Source organism: Molothrus aeneus, chromosome Z (genome assembly GCF_037042795.1).
Source record: "Molothrus aeneus isolate 106 chromosome Z, BPBGC_Maene_1.0, whole genome shotgun sequence".
NCBI classification, from domain to species: Eukaryota; Metazoa; Chordata; class Aves; order Passeriformes; family Icteridae; genus Molothrus; species Molothrus aeneus.
In genome coordinates this window covers 28,386,739-28,401,887 of record NC_089680.1, presented here as the reverse complement: position 1 = coordinate 28,401,887, position 15,149 = coordinate 28,386,739, and the positions used below count along the sequence as shown (strand labels likewise).

The 15,149-nt window shown below is 44.8% G+C and overlaps 1 protein-coding gene across 1 annotated transcript in view; it reads right to left on the bottom strand.

Annotated features, from left to right (window-relative positions):
* Positions 1-13,549, bottom strand: part of PUM3 (pumilio RNA binding family member 3) — a 74,644-nt gene extending 61,095 nt beyond the window's left edge. Inside the window, exon 1 of the mRNA XM_066569108.1 lies at positions 13,465-13,549. The gene's annotated coding sequence lies outside the window, so the exon portion shown is untranslated. The remainder of the gene's footprint in view (positions 1-13,464) is intronic.
* Positions 13,550-15,149: the final 1,600 nt, after the last annotated feature.

Here is a 15,149-nt window from a genome sequence, read left to right as displayed (position 1 = left end):
CAAGGTTTTGAAATTTACAAAGTATCCATGAATATATTTTCAGTTCATGTGAATGAATGTTACTTAACCATTCATATTTTAGAAAACTGGATATGTGTTGAATAATAGTTCTTAGCATATTGCATCAAGCAACATTTTATTGAGATAACTGACTTTTCTATGAACTTTTTCCTGAATTTGAGAATATTGAAAATTACTCAATTTGTGTGTGTTCCTAAAGTAGATCTCAAAGTCTTCCTTTCTCCTTTCCATTCTTCTCTATATTGTATATGGTTTCCCACAGCTGAAAATACAAGATGCAAAAAGCAGAACTGCTGCAGTATTTTCTTTTGATTGGCCTCTTCATTTTCAAAGCACACTGAACTTGTGTTTTGGAGAACTTTTTTTTTTTTAATTACAAAAATTTTAAACATACGAAAGTATGCATGTTGCACCTTTTATCTAAGTACAATTTGGTGTGTATATTAGTTTTAGGTCCTTGCTGGCAGTCTACAGGCACACTGAAACACTGTGAACCGTGTCATTCGTTGTAGATACTACAAGCAGGACCTGTGAGTTACACAGTGAGAGGTATACAGATATTCAGATACATATATTGATATTTTTGTATTTATATATAGGCAGCACAGTTGTAGCAATTTATAATTATATTCCCTCTGTTTACTGGCAGCAGATCTACCTTCCTAAAGAACAACCCTTTTCTTGCACCGTGTGAACAAAGCAGTCACCAGCAAGGGCAAGTGACTCGCTCCCCCCAGGGCAGTGCCAATTTTCTAAGCCCATGCCACCCCCAGGCCGACCGCGGCCGCCCATGACCCGCCCGTCTCACCAGTCCTTCCGACCTCGCCGAGGGACGTGGGCCACAGCAGCAAGTCCCCTTCCAGTAATGTACTGCAAGTCGTCGGGCAGGCGGCTGGTCACCTCCAGGCCAGCGTCCAGCTTCTCCTTGTTGGCCTTGGTCAGTCTCTTGATCTTTACGAGGAGGTCGGGGCGGCCGTAGCGAAAATGCGGGTTCCAGAAGTGGTGCAGGGGCCCATCAGCGTAGCTGGTATCGCCCCTCGGCCTGGACCCGACCGTGCTGCTGGCCGGACTCACCGTCAGCTTGTGGAACCCGTACAGGTTGAGTTGGCGGACGATGCTGCCGAAGTTCTTGGTTTTGAAGAGCTCCTCCTCCCCGGCGGCGCTGAGCCCCACGCCCAGCAGCTCCTGCTCGAAGAGCCCCTGGTCGATGAACAGGCCTTCGCCGCGGGCGTCCCAGCGCACCGAGTGGACGCACGGGCTGTTGACCAGCAGCCACAGCTTCATAGGGAAGGTGCAGGGCCGGGGGATGACAGGGCGGGAGCGGGGCCAGAGGGCGGCGGAGGAGGGGCGGGAACCAGCCGGCAGCTGCAGCTTTTCCATCGCGCCGGGCGGCAACTGTCGCGACACGCGGCATCGCGCGCCCAACGCACCGCCGCCCACAACGGCCGCCGCGCGAGGGCCGCTCCGCCCCCGTTGAGCGCTCGCACGCGCCCGACGCACGACGCGCGCGAGGGCCGGCCCCGCGGGGACCCTCAGCCTCGCGAGCCTCGGCCCCGGAGCGCGCCGCGCTGCCCACAGCAGCCCAGGGCCCTGCGAGCCCTCCGGTGCCCTCAGTGCCCCCAGCCCAGACCCCGCTGCTCTCCGCGTCACAGAAAGAATACAACTCTCTAGCACTGTAATTTCACTATTGGAAAGCAGGCGTTACTTAATTTCAGCGCTGGGTGCACGGGGAGGGGCGGGACGGACCGCTCCTCCTAACACACGCCAGCACAGTTTTCCAGAATTCTCGTCCCCCTTATTAACGTATACAAAGCTGTACACCTTATAGCTTGGGCATGCGCACACAGTTTGGAGAACAGTCTCAAGAGGGTCTTTGGTGGTTATTTGGAGAATGGCCCCCACCTTACTTTATCCTTTCATGGTCACAAGTTCCCCTGAGGATGTGACATGAATTGGCTCACAGTCTGCTGTCTTGGTTGAGCAACTTCTTTCCTTGGTAAGAAAACTTTTTTTACAACTTATGAAACTTTAAATAATGGGTCTCAATTTCTCATCACAACTGAGATACTGCAAACAATAGGCTTTTTGAGCATTTACATCATCAGTTTCCTCATGTACCCTCAGTGTCCCCAGTACACACTGTAATGTCTGCAACCTCTGCCCCTGCCATCCCTCAGCCCTCCAGCCTCTGCCATCCCCCTCAGCCACCCCAGACCCCTCATACCCACTACCTCCTCTCAGCCCCTCAGCCCCACCTTCCCCTCAGCTGCCCCCAGCCCCCTCGGCCTCCTGTCCCTTCAGTGGCTCCCCAGTTCCTTCAGACCTGACATCCCTGAGGAGGCCAGTGCTGGTGCCACCAGCAGCTCCCATTATTCCTGTGAGTGACCTAGCTGAGGGGGTAATGCAGGGTGGATGGGGGGACCAGGTGGGAAGGGGTTCAGGGGACATGAAGAGCAACCCTGGTGATGGTGAGAGGGCATCCCTGCCTGGGCCATGGGCATGACAGACTGGCTGTGCTCACTCCGGGGAGGCGCTTGGGCACTGCCTGGATCAGTGGTAGCACAGACCATCAGCCACTCCTCAGACCCAAAGGTCACCTATGCCACGTGCATCAGAGAATCGCTTCTGTCTCAGGAACCCATATTGAGCAGTGCAGGTCAGTGACTGTAGATCTTCAGTAGCAGCAGTAAAAAAATAATGAGGAATGTTTCATGGCAGAAAAAAGGGAATAGCAGTGCTGTAGTCACCCTAAAATAGGGTAAGGGACTTCTGCAAAAGCCTCAGAGACACTTTATGCTCTTGACTCAGAATGTGAAAGGGAAGTGGTGAAACATAAACCAGAAGCTGGTTGCAATGTCCTGGGCACAGTTACGTTAATAAAATGCAACACAATGGCTGGAATGCGATATGGATGACTAATTGCCTCTGTTACAATGCCGTATCTACTTGCTAGGTGCTGCATATTTACCAGAAACTACGCAGGACCCACAATTATGAAATGCTGAAGAAAGGCTCATAGACCCACATTTTAATATAATTGCTGTGTGTTGATAATCAGAACCTGGTTTTATGCCTTGACCCTTTAAAAGGTCCTTAAATGATTTTCTTTTTTAGTTGTTTTTGGGGTTTTTGCATGCATGCATGCATGCTGACTAATGCATGCTCCTTTTATAATATGGGGTATGAAGGAGACTGATTTTCAGTCAGCAGTACATCAGGGAGAGACAGTTCAGCCATTATTTGTCAAAAGAGAAATAGTCTTTTGTAATATGGGGCAATCTCTGGCTGAAATTCAGTAGAACCAGATTATCTAGCCAAGAAGCTATTGAAGAGTAAAGGGATTAATCCTTTGGTGCAGTACTGTATAGACCTTGGGATCACTGTCATTGCAGATTGCTTTTCCAGCAAAAGAGGCCTATGTGCAAAATAGCAAGAGAGATGGAGACAGCATTCCCTCTGTCACTTGCAAATATTGTGGTTTTCTGCTCCATTTAACCTTAGCTATGGATACTTGCGCTAGCTGTGTGATTAAAGCTTATAGAAAAATACTTACCCAGCAGTCTGCCTGGGCCAGCACTTCTGCTCTTGCCCTGAAAAAACAAATTGTTCCTTGGATTCACAGCAGGAAAATCAGCCAAAACTGAAAAAATGTTACTGACTGCTGACTTTGGTCAAGGTTGCAGCCAGAGAAAGAGAGGGGGTTGATGCTGAATAAACTCACAGACCAATGCTGGACCAACTGTACATGATGGTTTTGCCTGCACATGTGGAGCAGGAAGTACAGTGGCTCTGCAGCTGGCAGGAGTGAAGTGGAGCAGCAGCCAAGACTAGCTGTGTCAATTAAATTTTACTAGAAATAGTTGCTCATATGTTACAAAGCAGGTGGCATGGCACTGGGCCAGCAGAGCTAGAGCTTTGCTGTCCTCCCCCTAAGCCACATCACATAGCTGCTTGCAATTCACTGTCCAGCCAGTCATCTCTGTGAAGTTGATCAAAGAGAAAGGTTCCACTTGTTTTTAGGAAATAGGCCCAACAAATTGTCAGAGGTCACAAAACACTATTTTGTCACACTGGAGTTCTCACATGTGAGGGCTTTTTATCTTTAGCAAAATACTCAAATAAAATAAGTGAACCAAGCAAACTCGGTCTGCTCAGGCACAAGCTCATATTTTCAATGGCATTGAAGCATCCAATGCAATAGTCTGGAAGCAATGTCTGAGACTTTTTCTAATGGCAAACCAAAAATCCATGATTTGCAAACTGTCTCAAACAAATTGCTGTTTACTCAGGCAAAAGTTTGAAAACTGATTGCACATTCCTGTGGTAAAGCTATATTCAGATTTACTTGTGGGGGTCATTTATCACCTCAGCTAAAGCTGCAGAATCAGAACAGATGCCTGGAATTCTAAAGTCAGATTAACTTTACTTATACCATATTTCACAGCCTTTCAGCAGTTCTTTCTTCCCATGTGCCCTGGTACCCTTTACTTGTCATTTCACAAGAAAAATCAATCACTGGTCTAGTGGCAGAAGGGTCCCAAAACCAACCTTCTTATTATAATGAGTAGTAAGTCATAGCTGTGCCATCCCTCAGTTTCTTCTATGAGACAGGGGTGGTGGCATTTTCTTATTTATTAAGGCAGTTGAGCATAGGAAGAAGTGGAAATACTCAGATGTTACGAGACTGCACAAGAATATTTTCTTGCTGCCATACCAGACAGACTCTACATTTCAGGAGTCTGCAGAACTGTGAAAATCCCTTACTTCCATGAAGAACTTCCACTCTGAAAATCTTTGTGTTTAGCCACATCTGCTATAGAATAGATAAAACTTGATAAACATACGGTCATGTTTAAGAGGTCATGTTAATGCCTGGAGGAATCTAGAGGTTCTGGATAAGGCTTTGATCTATCTAATTTTCATCAAGGATTGCAAGATGTGGTTACTCAAAAGCCTTGCAACGAGGTCATCCTTGGCACAGTTAGCCCAAGCCACGCTCAGAGCACATGCAAGAGCTGCATGCCCATCCTGCTGCTTTGCCTGTGCTGCTCACACATCTCTTATGACCCCTGCTCAGCCTTACCAGATCCAAATTTCCCTAGACCACTGCCTTCTGGGGAGAAAGGGGGAGGTTCATCTGTACTGGAAATGTTGGTATAAAATTGATTATGACAATAGGGAAAGCAAGAGTGGAGTCCCTTATCTCTCCTATATCTGTGTCATTCTCTCTTTGTCCCACATCAGATGCCTGCAGTAAGGACATCAAAGAACAATAACAAAGGTGTTGCCAGAGGTGTTGTGCAGTGTGATGCTCCCAAAACACCTGTGCTGGACTTGCAGGCCTCTTGCAGGCAATGCAAGCTCTGGACATCTGAAGCTGTGGCTGTTTTTAAGGGGGGCCCGGCTGAAGGGATTTAGAGAGTCCAGCCACCTTCAGCTACACCGGCACTCCCCTGGCACGAAGCCAGAAGCATGTGCCGACCGTGGGTGGGGTGAGAGGAAACAGTCACCGATATTGAAGCAACCACGCCGCAGGAGTGAAGAAAAGAGACGGCCCTCCTCTGCTGGGTGAATTAACTTGGTTTAATCCAGGGTAGGGGAAGTGCAGGGTGGCCACCCAAAGGTGGCGAGCGGAGGAGGAGCCCCGGGCCCCTCCGGGGACCAGGTTTTACAGGGAAGGGGTGGGTACACAAGAAACCAATCACAGAACGAAAATTTGCATACATTGAAGACTGATGGGTGGTGTGGATCAATGGGGATAGGTCAGGGGAGGAGCCCAGGCCTACCAGCCAATCACTCGACACCCTAGCTGGAAGATTCTGGAACTTGGGGCGGGGTGCCGGTGATTGGCAGAAGGCCTGGGGAGGGGATACAAGGACAAATAAGGGATAATGAGGGAAAATGAGGAGGGGAAAACCGTGATTGACATAACTGGGGGTTTGAGCCAGACCAACTTGCCAAGCTAGGAGAGGGGGGAACGGAACAAACCAAACACAAACCACAACAGACATCTAAGAGCAAGTGGCAGGGATTGCCAAAAGCAAAGGCACCCCTGAAACTTTCAGTGTTCCTGAAGTACTTAAGATGAATACAGAACAGGTATTTGTGAGTCTAGACTGCTGTTTGCTGTGAGAAATTAAACCCTCCTGAGATGTCAGCACTGATCGTTTTTGCAAGCTTTAGAAACTTTCTTGTTTTAAACAATTAAACACCAGTACTTTCATACTGTTCTTAGTATGCTTCTTTATGAGTAGGCTCAGTACTCCTAAATGTGTGAGCTATTGAGATACCACATTCACTCTGTTCCAGCGCTGACATAGTCCTGCTGCCTGTGATGAATGAGAGGGCAAGAGCCCAGGCAAGTCCTGCCTTTGGTGGAGATTTCTGAGAGTGGCTGTTTGAGGCGGCCTGTGCCAGACTGCTCTCACTCACAAGTTCTTAATAATGGTTGATTAGGTCTATTACAAGGTGAATTATTTATTGCATTAACAAAATTAACAGTCATAAGACTTTATACAGACTACTTACTACACATGAATAAAACAAAAAGAACTACTAGTAGATAAAATACAGTGCATGATAAAGGTACCTCTATTTACAGCTAGCAAAGAAATAGTATAGATTAGGATTCAATGTAATTTACCACTGAATTGGTGATGGAGTACACTATAATTCTTTCACTCAATTCCCAGGGAAGTATCCAGCAAATTTGCATACAAACCCTGCTTGAGAAGTCCCACACGTTTCCAGGGTGTGTGTAGGAGGTTTCTGCCTCCATGAAAGTTTGTGCAGCTTTTATAGTTTGTAAAGTAGTGTCTCTCAGTCAGGAATATCCACCTTATCTCCCCACATGTGTTCTCACACTCAGGTGTTTATTGGGAGTTCTACCCCTGGTGCCACAGAGGGAAATAATTCACTAGCAAGTGACAACCTACAAGTCAGAGAGCTGGCCTGGGTCATCTCATCACGCCATGTGTGGGGGGAGAATGTCCAGAGCTATTGCACCAGAGCTATTGCACCAGCTGATCGACAGAGCAGAAAAGCTCTTCTGTGGTTGGGGGATGTCCTGCCACAGTGCCGTCTCCTTGATTCCTCATAAATTCCCTCTCAAATTGCACATCAGTGCATGCTCTAATCCCCATCAATACTGCCTTTCTTCAAAATCTGCAGGTGTCCACAGTTTTCCACAGGCAGTTAAAAAAATCTCCAAATAGCCAGACTGAAGTTTCATACTATAGTGGTATTATGAGGCCCACTTTGAGAGCAAAGCAAGCAAACCCTATATATATTCCTGGTAGGTCACAAGGCAAATGTCCATGATAAGGGGTGGTCATTTACCTGAAACACAGTTTTGGAAGAACTAGAAATAGCCCAAAAGACTCAAGTATCTGATGCTTGAATAGAAAAGAAGCAAGCAGAATTCCATCTAGAGGCTTTGGTGAGCAGTATCTGTTCTTAAAAGCCTATTCTTTTCAAGCCACAATAGATAAGAGACCATTTAATGAGTTGATTTCTGGTACTTTTTCCAGTGGGAGCATCTGATTCATTGTACAACTAGCAATGCTTCATTGAGCACCAGAAAATACATTTCTGAGGGTGAAGAAGGGCAGTATCTACTGTCAAAGATATAATTTCCAGTACCACCTGTTCCAACTACATGCTCTAGAAATGCTTCCTTGGGGTGCTGCAAGAGGGCTTTTATCTTTCACTAATCATTCTAGTGTGATTTAGAGCAGGATTTTTCCTTTTCTTCTATTTTGAATAACTTGTTTGCCATGCAGTAGTATACTTACTTGCCCTGCTTCCTTTTTGGTAAAATTGGAAATGTAGCCTTTTCAGTGAATTTTTAATATTGAGAGACCCCAAAGCCCAATGTTACCTAAAACCGCTCCAACAACAACCACCAGAAATTATGCACCTCAGCCACTTTATTGTATCCAGTTATAACTCCTGCAAAACCTCATACTGCTATTTGAAATTTGATTGTACGCTGTTCCTGTCTACTCAACTTGACATTTAATGAGTCAGTGCACCTCCTTCGTTATACAAAAAAAATCTTGGAGGGCATGAGCCTTGTGTAAAGTTACCAGATTTGCAGAGAGAAGGCCACACTCCTTTTCTAATTATGGAGATATTTATTTTTACTTTATTTTTGCTAATTCCATGTCCACACCCTTCTGAGAATATCATTACATTTCAACTATAGTTTTATGTGAATAAAACTTGAAGAGAATGAGCTACCATAAAACAGCGAAGAAAGAGTTGTGATGATGATACATGACTTCTGATCCTTTAGATAACAATATAAGAAGACTGAAATTATCAGATCATCATAACCTCAGCACAGATGGTTTGCTCTCCAGATATCTGTATTAAAGAGCTGCCATTTGCTTTCGACACAAAATAACATAATCATATAAACACATGCAAGTGTAATGCCACACATGCACCTTCCAGGTATATGGCAAGTGAAGTTAATGGCAATAAATCACAGCAGAAAAATTATTAGTATACTTTTTTATAAGATGAGGATTTGTGCCTGACACATTCAAAATTATAAACCTCAGAGAGGCAGGTCCCAAGGAAGATGTGAAGGATCATAAAGAAATACAAGTAATAATATAAATATGTGATAAGATACAGCAGACTTTCCCTGGGGCTTTCACTAATTTACTAACTCTTACAAAGTTCATCACCTTCCGTAAATGAAGACACCAACAATCTAAAAATAGTCATTTTTGCATATATAATGCCCAAATTTTACTCTCTGTCTTGACTTGACCTAACACATATAAGAACCAAACCACACATTTATTACAGATTTCCTAACCTTTTTTCAACTTAAACTAGATAAAGAGAAACTAATCTGCCACCCTCCCAGTTTTTAGGTTTGTCATTTACAGCTAACAAGACTACTGCAGATACTGTTACATGGAAGGTAAGGGGAAAGGAAAAAAATCAGTATTTCAAAAAAGACTGTTCACTTTTCAAAACAAAACTAAGGACTACTCTTCCAGTTTCTTCTAGACCATCTTATCCATGTCCTTTAAATAAAAAGACAGTTTGCAAAAGCAGCTTACCTAGGCATTGGTGAGTTTGCTCTGTATATAACTACAGAGCAAAAATGCTTTATATTTTAGGCTGCTGTTGAATTTTGTCAAAATATCTGCTGAATCAGAAAAATACTACTTTGTCGTCCCTCCCCCCGCTACACTTCAAACTACTAGTAACAGCTAATAACCCTTTCCTAATACCTTTCAAATGTATCAGGGATTTTGTTTCCTAGTAACCTCGGCAAAACAAATAATGAGTGTAGAGCTAGTGTAATAGGCCTTTGTCCAGAACTTGCACTTTAATGCAGAAATACATGGGTTCTGCAGCTGTTAGCTGTTAGTTCTTCTTTTCAGCTTCGGCAGATCTAAACTTTGTTTCATATTAAAATTGCCATGACTGAGCACAATGTTATCTACTTCTGCTAGGTACAGCAAAGCTGGATGTGTTTTTAGAAGCTTAAATCCTGATGTGTTTATATCCTTGATACTTGTAAGGGACAAAAAAATACAGTAATAAATCAACAGAAGAAACCAATACCACTACAAGATTCCAAGGATTCTATGCTTGTGTGTTCAAGAAAGCTTATTTTGTTAGATAAGGTGGAAAAAAATACTTCAGACCAACTGCAGCTAATGGTCTTTCAGAGCAATTAAGCAACAGTATAACTGAATTAGAGCTGTACCATATGCCAAAGTCTGAACTTTTCAATAACTTCACTGGTCTCAGTTTAAGTCCACCAAGATCAGTTTACATACCAATTTACACAGGATAGGGAATTCTGGAGAAGCCACCAGACTACTATATTTGCATCTTAGGACTCTGCTATCTGCTCTTAAGTTTCCTTAGATCCAGGTGGGTTGCAGCTCTGGATTTTCTCATGGCCTTCTGGGAACACTCCCTGGACAAGAATTTCCTACTTTCTTCTGAGAAGTGCTCACTATTTTTACCAGTATATTTACTTTTGCAATTCTGTTATGATCATTCCATAAACCAGCTACAAATTACATTTTTAGTATCACACCCCAAAGCAATGCACTGTATCAGAGAGGAGGATTTCTTCTGTTCAGCACCCATTAAAATATTTTGACTGAAGGTCCGAGTCCTCTTAGTAGCAGCTGCCTACCTTTCAGGAGTTGTTTTGCAGATTACATTTTCATTTCCAAATCAGCAGTGATGAACTGTCCCAGACAGTAATTCAGGCCAAGTGATCATCTGTCTTATTGACAATGCCTCTCTTCCACAAGAGGCCTCAAGAGGCACAAGAGTCTGCAGCTCTCCTTGGCTTCACAGCTCACCAGAATCCATGGTTTTCCTGATGGATGCTCCTCCCAAACCAGTGCAGCTCCAGCTCAGAGCCGGTCCCTCTGCATCATACTCAGAAGTATACTCACCTGCTGCCTGAGGCACCTGTACTTGGTTCTTCTTTCTCCACATATATGAATACTGCATTGTGGCAATTATTGCTGTCTACTGTCCCACACCTGAAACAGGTCCATTGTCTGATAAAGCATAATGACCTTTTTCTGTGTTTTAATATCTTGTATTTGTCAGTCTTTGCAGGAGCCAGTTATTCCACTTAAGGAGAAATTCTACTGGTTCAGCATTCCTTTCTGGGTAACAGAGTGGTTGTACTTACATCCCTTGACTTTAGACCCTGTATTGCTCCAGCATGCTCCTTCATGCTCCCCATGAAGGGTAAGTGTTTAAGGCCTGAGCTGGTGGAATTCTTACAAACAACTGCAAGCAAGGAGCACAAAGTCCAGCAGCCACTCACTTGTTAGACTTTAAAATCACTCTGAGTACCAGTAATAAACTGTATACTGTGTATTATGCTATGCAATGTAGTCTGCATTCTTAGTTAGCTCTATACTTAGTTATGATTATTAAATTACAGACAATAACACAAAAGAATCAGACAAATGCAGTAGTGATACATGAAGTATAAAAACTATAGATAAACTGAGTGCTGTAACAACATCCAGTCCTGATGGATCTGAACTTGGATTAATTTTTGACCAGACAGTTTGACCAGGAGTATTTTATCACTTGAAAACACACATAAAAAGTGCATGCTTTATTCTCTACAAAAATATTTCCAGAAAATATTTTCTTATTGGTAAAGAAAGAAGATGGTTTTCAAAGGTAGAATTTTTTTTTCATTTTGTTGTTTTTGTTACTTAAATGACAAAATAATTTAGGTTGGAAAAGAGCTCTAAGATCATTGAGTCCAACTATTAATTTTTTTTCAAGACTTATCCAATACATAGTTTGGGGACATATATTTAGGTAGGAAGTTTGAAAGTAAAGTAATTTTCATCATTTCAATTTGAAGTAGGGAGGGGGAGAAAAGTCAAGATTTCAAATGATGTCAATTCCTTTTATTGCTTAAATAACATATATCTAACATATGTAGTGTTTTTTTCTAGTACTAGTGTCTGCTTATTAGAATGATCTTACTAATGTTTGTATTTTCTCACCTACTAGTACATTAGCAGTATTAATAATAGGCTGCACCATCTAGCTATTTGCAGACTTCTTCTCTTACCTAACACACAAAGTATTCAAGCACCAAGTTGCTGAACTACCAGATACCATTAAAAAGTTTTGTATTACCCATAGGGTCTGATAGGGCATAACTTGAACATCTTCTTATGAAAGGAAAAGAAAAAAGAAGACAGCCTGTACCTCAAAACAGGTTTGCAATATTCCTCTCTTTTAGCAACAATGACACACTGATGCACCCTCACCCAAAACTTACAAATGTGGTTTTATTAAACTGAAGCCCAATGTTGCTGGACACAAAAAACTCAGTGTACACACACTATAGCATCAAATTTTCAGTTGTGTTCTATGTGAGCCCTTACGTTAATATAAAAAAAATTCCCCAAAACAAGAAATTATTAACTTTGAATTTCTCTCTGCTTCCAGTAGGTCTTTCACATGCAAAAATGTGTATAAAAGGAAACACCAAGAGAACAGTAACTATAGATCAGTCCTCTGAGTAATACAATGCAAGACAGAAGCTTGTGTCAGCTGTGATTAGTGGTCAGTTAATGTCACTCATGCCTTCTTAAATGACATGTTAGATGACTGAAAACCCAAGTCCATATGCCAGTACTAATAGTGATTCATTTACATTGCTGACCAAAAACCAAGCACAACTCAGCACAAGTAAAATATCTATTCCATCAATCCATTCAGAAGTTACTGAGAGATCCATTTTGAAAAACCAAAGCCACAACAAGAACTGCATGTCTAGAACAGTTCCAGATTGGTCTCATTCATCCACCTCACTAACTACTTTCTGTACATACACCAATTTCAGGTGGGGTTTTTTTCACCATCTTCCCCCCACCTAGATTCAAGCAGTTGGTTTTATTTTAAAATTTCAGCTGTGCTATTACCCTGTAGAGACACAAATTTGAAAGATTGCTTTCAAGAAAGTCAGTAAAGACTTTCCATGTGACATCACTTCTGCATCTTAAGCCAGCCTACCTACAAATAGCAGAGCCAGAGAGAATTACTTCAGGGCTAAGCAGTACCCTTCTGGTGGACCAATTTGGACTTCCCCAGCAGCAACAGTGCATCCCAACACACTGCTGTGCTCTGCTGCCATCTCAGCACAGCAGTCCAACTAGCAGCAGCAGCAGAAAAACAAATGTAGTTATGTTCATACAACTACAGACTGGCTTCCATTACTTCCTATCCTTTCTAGCTGGTTATTTTCTCTCTCCCATTTGGCTTCATAGCAAGAGAAGACCCTGTGCTTCAGGTAAGGGGGAAAGACCTCTTCTGACCATCCCTGCCTTAAGTTACAAACTCAAGAAGAAAGGACCGTGACACACCCCTCTGTACCTTCCCCGACGGAGCAGCTCCCTACGGCCGAGAAGCGCTGCCCCGCTGCCGCTAGCCGGGACAGCCGTGCCGGGCAGCGCCCCGCGGGGTCGCGCTCCCAGCGGCTGCCGGCCTGACCCTCCGCCCGAGTGCCAGCTGGATCTTCGCCAGCAGCACCAGCGCCGCACCCGAGGAAAGCCGCTCACACAGACATGGGCTCCAAGGCCTGAAGTGACCCCGGCCCGGCCAGGGCTGCCGCTGCCGAGCCCGGCGTTCCCCGACGCAGAGACGGAGCCCCAACCACCGCCCCGCTTAGAGGCCGCCGCCGGCACTTGGGGAAGGCGAGGGAAGACAGCGGGAGCTTCTTGCACCGCACCGGGGCTGCGCGCAGTGCTGACAGCCCGTGAGCCACAGCAGCTCTTCTCGCCGAGCCGTCAGCAAGGAGTGCCCGGGGCGCTTAGGGACCAGCTGCTTCCCGGCCGGGGAATGCGGGATGCGGAGCCCGCCCTGGGCGGCGACGCGCGGCAGGAAAAGTCGGGGAGCTTCGGTACCTACCAGAGTGTCACAGTGACGTCCGCGCACCCCTCTCTCCAGCTGCAGGACGTTCTGGCCGGGGCTGTCGAACAGCAGTCCTACCGGCATCTCCTCCCTAGCGTGGAGCATCCTCACGCTTCAACGCTGCGGGTGCGGAGAGAGCACGGCCGTGATCCTGTGCCCCCCGCTCGTCCCCCCGTTTGTGTCGCTGCGCCCAGGGGAGGCAGCGGGGCACGCGAGGCGAGGAGGTGGTGACACCGTGACACCCTTCCTCCCTCCCTCCGTGTCTCCCTGCTGGATGACCACGGCCCTTGTAGGCAGCCCTGTGTTGAGACCGCAACCTGAGGTTCGTGGCAGCGATGGAAGGGAGAAGGTTCGCGAGCCCCTTGGGAGTTTAGCTTTCCCCTCCCTGGCGTTTTCACCTTCGCTTTATTTTCGAGGAGCATAAGGGTGCAACTGTGATGTCCAGCAGTGGGTGTCGCTGTTTTGCTATAAAAGTTTTTCCTGGATTGTTTGGTTTTTGTTGGGCGTTAGGTAGCGCCAGCCCCGCCCCGTCGTGGTAAAAGGAAAAAAAAAACAAACCCCAAACCACTATTAATTAATTTAGCATGTACGCCTCTGTGCCGAAAATACACTATGAAGGTTAATTAATCAATCTTTGAGAAGTGCTCTTGGGTTTAAAGTACCGTGTGGATTTAAAATTGGCCTCAGCTGTGTTTCCAGACATTTTGTAGTATCTATGTCAGTAATCTGTGGACTCAATGGTTACTTCGGCTGTCCTGTATGGAAAGGAAGCAGATGTATCCACCCTGAATGTATTCAAAGGATGCTGTGGTTGTACAAAGTGACAATCTCCTGCTACATAGAGAATGGTTCATCCAAGAATTGTTCCTTTGAGCTTTAGCCACAAAATGTGGAGATGTGGCACACTTTGCTGAACCTCTGTTTGCACTGATGACTGAGAGGGTTCATCTATAACAATAACTTCTTGATTATTCCTGTGAGGGAATTTGATGTTACCCCTGGATGAAGGAGGAACAGGGATGTGCATGTGCCATCAGGTGCACAGTGCACTGCATACAGTCAGTACTTCAGCACTCAGCAGGATTACTTAAACCCAAACTCAATTCCACAGCCTCTTAATTAACACCTACTCCAAATAACAGAGGTTTCTGGGCTGTCAAATTCATTCTTGCAACAAAAGGTTGAATAAACACAGGTAAGGCAACACAGCATTTATTTAGCACAGAAGAAGGTATCTACAGGTAGCTGAAATACAGGGCAAATGCCAGCTAAGAGTTGTAGAAATCTAGTGGATAAGCAGGAAAGTGACATGCAGATAGATTTTAGCTCTCCTAGATGTGAGAACCTGATGACACACCAGTAACAAAATGGAGCAACAGGCAGGATGTTGCTCACAATGCTCTGAAAAAGATGGTGGCAAGGCTAGTTTGGAGGGGTAAGTTTTTTCAGTGTACAGGGAGACAGAGGAATATCTTTTTTTTTACCAGGATCTTTACTGGATGACTACCTCACCTCAGTAGAAGTGTAACACTGACCACCTAGTCCTTGGCAGCTTCTCATGAGCATAAAACACAAACAGTGTCCCACAGAAGAGGCCAACTTCAGGCAATGGCTGTTGCTGCTTTTACTGCCTCAGCTTCAACTTGCAGCCTTGGTTCCAACTTCAGGCCCCACCATTAAAC